This window comes from Arctopsyche grandis, chromosome 2, assembly GCF_051622035.1.
Source record: "Arctopsyche grandis isolate Sample6627 chromosome 2, ASM5162203v2, whole genome shotgun sequence".
Lineage (NCBI taxonomy): Eukaryota > Metazoa > Arthropoda > Insecta > Trichoptera > Hydropsychidae > Arctopsyche > Arctopsyche grandis.
Window position 1 is genome coordinate 36,675,912 of NC_135356.1, and position 9,302 is coordinate 36,685,213.

General features: G+C 31.9%; 1 long non-coding RNA gene across 1 annotated transcript; it reads left to right on the forward strand.

Moving 5' to 3' along the window:
- Nucleotides 1-269: 269 nt before the first annotated feature.
- On the forward strand, nucleotides 270-1,360 carry LOC143922889 (uncharacterized). The gene is made up of 2 exons (XR_013261661.1): nucleotides 270-965; nucleotides 1,054-1,360. It is a non-coding gene; the product is annotated as an uncharacterized LOC143922889 (long non-coding RNA).
- The last annotated feature ends 7,942 nt before the right edge of the window (nucleotides 1,361-9,302 follow it).

Sequence of the window (9,302 nt, forward strand, 5' to 3'; positions counted from 1 at the left end):
AAGAAGAAGGACATCCTGGCTGAAACACTTGAGGCAGTGGTTCAACCAAAATACCACTGCACTGTTCCAGGCGGCAGTCAACAAAGTCATCATTGTACACATGATTGCCAACGTCCGGTGACGAATAAGGCACTAGAAGAAGAAGACTATATGGATGTGAAACAGGAACTGTGAAGTTTTTTCTTTATGCCAATTTTTGCTACCCCTAGGCATATGCCCAGTTTGCCACCCCCTAGATCAAGGCTTAAGAGTCGGTGCATCGTTTCGTTAGTATATTTTGCGTGCACATTTTCACATTTCGTAAGCCGAATTCGTCGACTGTGTTTGTACAAAGTTCATATTTTGAAATTCAAAATATTGACAAAATGCATTTTTGGTACATTTTTTTAGATCAAAACAATACGACAGTGCATATGTCGATATTTTGCCATATATTCTATTATTCTCCTATTCTATTTTTCCAATATTTTTATACTTTAGTTCAGTTATGTAATGTGCTATTTAATCATATTATAGCTTTTATTCTTTTCCTTTTCATTTGTTTATTTTGTATTTACTTTTTTCATTTGTTTTATATTTGTAAATTTCAATTTCTTCTTATATTCTATTTTATTACCTTTTCCCAATATTTTAATACTATAGTTTAATTATGCAATGTTCTACATATTTTGTCATGCCTTTATTCTTTACTTTTTAATTTGTTTTCCTTATATTTATCTTTTTCATTTTTGTAAAAATCTATTATTGGACTCGGATTTTACATATATATTATTTATTTACTATTTGTTTTTTTATACATATCTATGTACATCCTGTCTGTTGATTTTTCAATTAATAAAATAAAATAAAATAAAATATTGTGAAATTTGCAACAATCGACATTTTTTCCCTATAAATTGCGTAGTACTTGTCATATCAATTCATTACCAAAGTAGCAGTCCTATCGTCTCTGAGGAAATTAAAAAGTGAGTAGCTCTCTTATACCTTTCGTAATAAATATACTTATATACATATATATACATTTAATAATATATTTTATTGTATTTACTTTAGATTTGGCAGTGTTCTTCTCTACCTGAAAGATGGGGATATATACGAAGACCAGATTCGGATCCGAAAAGTCAACTAAGAGTCTTATTTCTTTTGCAAAGGACCCGCCGCCACCCCCTACTGAAGATCTCCCTTGCCCTCCACCACCTAGGCCTCGTTTTATACTTCACCCCACAACTCCTCCTGCTGCACAGTAGACATGGATATATGGAGCCTTACATATGTTCGAAGAAACATTCTTCATTTTAATGATATATTTGCACATAAATGTATAATATTTTTCGAGGCTCAATAAATTTGTGAAAAATTTAAAACATCTATTTTTTAATTAGACCATCTACATACCTTTTCCACTTTTTTCGACACATCTGTACGTGCATATGTGCATATGTACATACTCCCATATACGTAGATAATAGATATTCGGACAATGAATATATACTGGGTACCGTATATATTCAAGTTACGGTGAATGTGTTTCCACCTGAAATATACACATTTTCAATGGTAAAAATATATTTTTGCTAAATCAAACTCGTCTAGAATGCTCATGCAGTTTTCACTGTATTTCGCAATATAATGGAAGGTGAAAATTTTCCAGCTGTACATATGTGGTCTCCATAATACTTTAAGCCTCTTTGCCAACCATCTTCAATTTTAAAAGATGCGCATATGTGATTTAAGAAACACTTGAAATACAATTTAAAATTCATATGTATGTACTTACGGGGGAGTAAAAAATTGAGATTTTGTATTTCTGAGAAATCATGACTTAGCCATCACTTTATTTATGTATTTGCGGAATATAAAAAGGTCACTGAAACCAAATTTGATAATTTATACACATTAAATATAAAGAAAATTAATATAATTTGAAAGGTAAAAATAAAATAATGAAATATTGTTATAAAAAAATACTACTTCCGGCTTACGAATTCTGACCAAAACCTTATCGACTCTAGACATAAAGAATATAAATATAAGTTTTCAGCTTGATACGTTCGGGGGTGTGGAAAGAATCGTGGTCACAGCATTTTTTGTGAAAGCATGTTTATTTAGTCTAAAAAAATAGTGGAAGAAAAATCGAACAGGTGTTACTGCCTCTTTATGCTTTCTCTTTATGCTTACTTAGTAAAAGTACCACTTCAGGTTTAAGAAAACATATATAAAAACTATGGGGGTATAATATTTATAATTTCTAGTACATGTAAAATATTTTCAGTCCGATTCGATTAGCGGTTTGGGAGATAATGGAATTAAAAAACTTAAAAACGAGGACACCTATAAGGGGAGGTACCATTTCCGGTCAACTTAAAAATTTGAAAAAAAACTACGTCATATGGATAAGAATTTTAGTAACCGATACTAAGTTTCAGTTCGATAGGACGAACAGTATTCAAAAGATCCCCAAATATACTGACACACACACCATCACAAAACTGCATGTATTGTTACTACGTACATACATACATATGTAGATAAAGTAATAACAATTGTATAGTGATATTTTTTTGATGATTTTTAAGTGAACATTTAAAAAGTATTCAATATTTATCACTAGCGTGAAATTTCTTTAAAAATTCTTTGTTATTTTTAATCGCGTAACAAAATACACTACTCACTGAAAATTCAAAAACTCATTTCGTAATTTTTTTGCAGCGCAATAAAGCTAATTAGTATCTGTATAATTTCATATTAATTAGTGAGAATTAGTATTCGTATAATTTCAGGGAGAAATTAAAAGTTGATTGAACCATTATCCCTCTTTAGAATTTTCTGACTGCGCGCTATTTTTTATTAAACTAAATGCTTACATTATTCTTCTTACAATATTATTATTATTACAATATTCTAAGAAGCTTTTTGCTTCTTGAGGTAGAAATTTATTTTCTCATTTTATCAAATATTAAACATAAATAAACACAAATACACACAAACACGTCTTTCTAGAATCTTCTAAGTGCGTTCAATCCAAAAACTGAAGTACGCATTTACACTTTATTAATAGTCCTTTGTCTTTTGTCCTTTTCACAATAATATTTGCATGTACCTGTTACGTAAATTGGTTGTTTGTTCCACCTATATGAAATCAATACAGATTACACTCTGATCTGAACACCTTTTCACGCAAGATAAAATATCTTTATTCGTATATTGAAAAACACCCAAAGACGTAAACATCCGTGGGCGAATCACGAGCAAGTGCTTTGAAGGTCATTTATGACCATTTAGATTATTTTTATCTTGCTTCTTCATGCTTAAGAGCATTACAGTGATATTACATAATATAAAAAACTGGTGTTGAAATATCATCGCATGAGTTACGAATTTGATTATAATTGTAATGAATTTAGAAAATTTTTATCGAGCAATAAATGCGAACATATTTTGAAACAAGCTATGCAAAATCTCGGAAATATACTTCTAATAAAACTGTTATGATTGCATATTTTTATTCATTTAAATCAAAATGTAATTCCTGTGATTGTACATACATACATACATATCTATTGTATTGCATTATTTTTTTGTTGATTTTTAAATGCTTTTTATTATTACGAAATTATGTTCACAATACAACTTATATATATTTTAATAGCTATTGATCTACTGATCATTTTCTATTTTACAAAGTAATTTGATTTGGTTAGTAATCATAGTATTATATTATTCTAATGTTAATGTACAGCATAATAGGAAAAAAAATCTCAAATACCTATTTACAATTCTTATAAATGCGCATCATACATCTAATACATAATTTTAATATTAAAGACTCTTTAAAGTCGATTACCTAAAGCAGATTTTATTTAGGTAATCTCTATTGTATTTTAATAACTGTAATTCCTGCGGATTATTATGCGACTATATTTCATATGTTCTCTTATATATACATATGTATTATACGTACATATGTATGTACATACATATGTATATGCCGGGTAAAACTACTAGTATCTTATATAATATATGATTTCGAAAAAGACTTCGTAAGGTATGCGTGGGAGCTTCAAAAACAAATCAAATTTTCTATGGCGATGGTTGAATATTATTGTTTTTTTTCGATTCAAATAAATTTAATAAAAAAACAACAAATGAATGTTTACTATTATATTAACCATGTTCAAGCCAGAGAAATGTTATAATAATAGAATTGCCCTTACGAATAATATATAATATAAAATGAACGATTTTTATATTAATTAAACTTAAACAATAGACTATTAATATAATAATAATTATAATTATAATTGAGTATATTTATATTTATAATTTTAATTGAGTATTCGGCGCCACCAAGAGAAATGTTTTTACATTTATTTAAAAATAATGTTACGTATACTAAAAAGAGCCGCCGAGTAGTTGCAATCGGATTAGCCCGTGTAGCATTCCAGGGACTGTGTGACTGTTATAATTGGTTTCGAGGATTATCGGCAAACTAAGTGCTGTCGGATAAACAATGAATGCGGCGATAGCGGTACTCTGTCGCATTGCCATGGAGTTCTCAGAAGTGACCCATACCGTGGGTCGGAGTGTCGTGGGAATACATATCCGAGTACGTGACACAACAATAGGTAAACAAATCGGAAGTCGAAGATGTCCTGAGAGACCTATCCCTTATAAGGTGATATCAGGACATTCTGGACTGAGCACTGCCAGTGTGTGCATCTCCTTAATCATCAATAAATGCTGTGACACGACTTTGGCCTTTTACTATGATCCTCCACCCACCTCTACGCAACAATAATTTTTACATTTGTCTGGTGCCACCCCTGAAATTTTATGTAGAACGCGGGCGATCACCATGACTAAAGGGCGGATAGGAAGCGTGCTTTTTCCAGGAATCAGTCTATTTAAAAAGCTAGAGTGCAAAAAAAAAGGTTCTTCATAAAATTGGACAAAGCACAGCGAATAATTAACAATGAACGGCACGCTTCCGGTCCGATCTCTAGCCATGACACTTTTAAAAACTGTCATACTACGATGTCAATTGAATAATATGTTACTTAAATGATCAATTTATTTATAAAAATGTATCCTATGTTGTTTATTGTGTGTTTTTGAATGCATTGTGCAATTTTTAACGATGCACCTGCCCATTGCCCTTGCCCGGAGAAGTTTTTATCGAACAAAAGTCGACCGCCAAGCATCTAATACGACTGATACTAAAATTATTTAGGAATGTCTGTGGACAATCGTCACTTGACATCAATATAACGCCTAAATCCACTTCTATTATTATAACATTTCTCTGGTTTGAGCGGTTTATATTGCGAGTTATGTATATTACAAATATCGATCGAAGCCGGGTAAAACCACTAGTATATTATAATTTATGTATTTTTTTTTTTAATTTCTTCCTTAATTCTATGACTTCCCTTTTTTGATCGTTCGAAAATAGTGAATGTTCCGATCTGTGATTTTAGAAGACTGGCAACTCTGGTTGCGACCACTATCAACTGGTATGCATGAGAATTTTATCGTTAGGTTGGTCCTATAACTATCAAACGTCAACTGTCATCTGTCAACTATCAGATATTTTGAAGACAACGCAATGGACCAATATTGGCTATCGCAATATCGGCTATCGACCACCAGAAGAGTCTTCCATCTTCATTTTTGATAACCTTGTCGTTGAAAATCCACAGAAAATCCACAAATGCAACTAATCTGTCAACACCTGTCAGCTGTTTCTAAGTTGATTGTGATCATGCGAATCTTATATGAAATTGTTGAGTAAATTCAATAAAATAGCATGCATTAAGATAGGGTTGCCAGATTTCATCCAATTCAAACCGGAACCCTCGTCCCCACCTGAAAAAATCAACAACATTAGACCACTTAGTTTGTTACTTTCCCCGACAATTTGGCTCGCTTTGGCTGCCATGTAGCTTCTACTTAAATTTTAATTTATATTACTTAAGAAAATAAAATCAACAAATTTTAACTTTAATTATTTATTAAAAATATATACATAGGAATAAAAACAATTTTAAACATCGATTTGTATATTTTTCATTAGATTTGGCCTTCTGCAAGACTGCTTTATTTTAAAGTACATAATCATATGTACATTTGGCAATGATTGAAATCCAATTTTTCAATTCACTGTAGAGTACTTCAACTAAGTCTATTGAACCTCCATTAACGAGAATATTCTCTCCGCATTACCATTATGCCATTGTATAGAGAAAATGTACTCGTACAAGCGATATAAATCTTTATATTGTTCGGGAAATTACATTTTTATTTGCAAAAATTTAGCTACCCATTTTTCCAATGCAATTTTGAGATTGTAATGCTCTAAAATTGATTGAACAAATATGTGTCATTTGTTATAATATCTTTTGTATTTAAATATTCAACTTTTTTTTCAATATCTAGCCATTCTGGTATTTCATTCAAGCTCATCCTGGAAAACACAGAATATTTTTTTGACGGTATTGTCCATTGTTTCAAATAATCAGTCAAATGTTTCATAAAACTTTGCAACATCTTTATTAAATCCATCAATTTGTCCCTTTGAAATTGCTTAAAAAGTATGCATTATAGAAACACTTAAAAATTGAGACGTTTGGGCGTCTCAAGAGGTTCGTTAAGGACACTGGGATACGAGGCTAAAAACCGGTGACAATTCCGATTAATCAGGACGGCTGGCAACTTTGGTTGTGACATCTGCTTATAATTAAAACACAAATGATCTTTAGTAATGCTTCAGATAACTCACACTGGATTAAGACAATTCAAATGTCAAAATCATCCAGGTTTGAGTATCTGTATGATAACCACACTGACTTAAACCCATTCAAGTGTGATACACTGCTTAAAACCATTCCGATGAACAGCTGAATTTGTTATCCATATGAATATTCACACTAAATGTGATAGCTGTTCAAAATTATATGTAAAAAGATCATTTTTAGCATCCCACCAGCGTATTCATACTGGGTTTAAATCATTTAAATATAACATCTGCTTTTCACAGAGATCTTGCTCGTAGAAGCTCGTGAACACCCATTCTGGTTCACGACCATTCCAGTACGATCTGTTTAGAATCATTTATTCGAAAGAAATGAAAAGAAACATGAGACCGACATTCACAATTTGAATGAATGTGCTGTAAAATTTTATTTATATTATGCAATGTCTTTTTCTAATCTCCATTTTCAACGTGATACATTTAAATTCAATGTTACAGATTATAATAAGCTTATTGATATTTTATACTGCGCTCTGTATAATTGAAATATATGTTTTTATATACTTATTTTTATTTTAATGATGTATTTATATATTCAAATTAATAAATCTGATGAATTTAAAATTGTCTTTTTTTTATATTATACCCAATTTCAAATGTATTATATTATGTATATTAGTACTATGCATCCTCAGCAAGTTAAAGTTATGAGAGTGTCCATTATTTAATCATTGAGAGGGACAGTTCAAAGAAGGACGAATTACAGATATCTACATATTATATATATATATATATATATATATATATATATATATATATATATATATATATATATATATATATATATATATATATATATTTGAGTTGTTAATATCATTGTTTAAATCACCCACTTACAACCAATACTTACTAATCTCCCATTAACTAAAAGTTCAAACAACTTCTGACAAACACACCTATTTATTTTACTAGTGTTGTACCCGATGAAATATCAACGCATGGGTGTTGGCATTTTAAGTTATAAATAAAATTAAAATTAAAATAAATGTGTCAGTCCTGTGTTAGATCTGCAAGCGGTCAATATTTAATATTTAATTGTTTAATTTAAAAAAAAATATGGTAAAACTACCTACTTACCTACATATAAACAATATAAAACACCAATAGAAAAATTAATTAAAAAAAATTTCAATAGATGGCGCCATTTGCTCCGAGACTAATTAACCTATAAGGAACATTGGTAGCAAACAGTATATATATGAGATTTTTTATTTCAATATTATATTAGTGTGTTAGCTGTGACGTACCGGTCTCCGTGACGAGACAGAATGTTAAATTACAGAAAACGCAAATATCGGAAGGCAAAGATCTTAAGTCGAAACATCAAAAAAAAAAAATGGTGCATGGTAAACGGTACATACTCACTTAATTTGCGAGAACAGGAACAGGCTTTTCCTCCCGTATTAATGTGCGCGCGCAGAATACGGGAGGAAAAGCATGTTCCTGTTGTATCCTGCTCGCGCAAATTAAGTGAGTATGTACCGTTTACCATGCACCATTTTTTTTTTGTTCTTTCGACTCAAGATCTTTCGATTTTCGATCTTTGCCTTCCGATATTTGTGTTTTCTGTAATTTAACATTCTGTCTCGTCACGTAGACCCGTGACGTACATATGTATGTATGTCGAATCGAAACGACTATTATAGTACGGCGAGCGTTATCACAGATACACACACAGCAATATTATATTTATATGATACTAACAGTGGCGGCTCGTCCATATGGGCTGCGGGCTGCAGTCCTCCCAATAAAGTACAAATGCATGTTATTTTTGTCGTCCACATGGGCTGCGGGCTGCAGCCTCCCAGTATAGTACATATTCAAGCTATTTTTGTTTCATTCGATCACCGGTTTGGTTACTACAGTAGTAGACCCCCCCCTTGGCGGAGCGCAGTCGGCGGCAAAATATCCCACTCCTGTCGCAATTGATCGGTCGATTGCATACACTTCAGTTAGCAGTTAGCTTTACTTTATTTTTATATGTTGTGATTTTATATTAATTAAATATAAAATATATAAACTATTTTGCCTTTTTTGAAAAATCCTGGCTACGCCACTGGCCTGAATAATATCTGCAGCCCCCCCCCCCCCACCCCCCACTGTGAAATCTCACGAGCCGCTACTGGATATTATACAACATGTAATCAGTCCACAATCGCTTAAAGTGCAACGCCGGGTAAATGCCGCTAATAATTTATATAACAGGCCAAAGCAACCAAATCACCTTGTAGCCAGCTGTTCTTGTTTGTTTCAGGGTAAAGAAGAATATTTAATAAAAGGGTAAACGGGTTACATCCCAAATGTGAATAACCGGTTCGGTGATTATTAGTCAAATGTGAACCGGTCACAGGATAACCGGTCGCTCTAGATCGGTCACACGTGATCACCCGTCACCCTAAAACTCGAATTTTTGGGTGTGACCAGTTTTTTCGGGACCAATTTTCGGGTGTGACCAGTTTTCTTGTGACCAGTTTTAGGGTGACGGGTGATC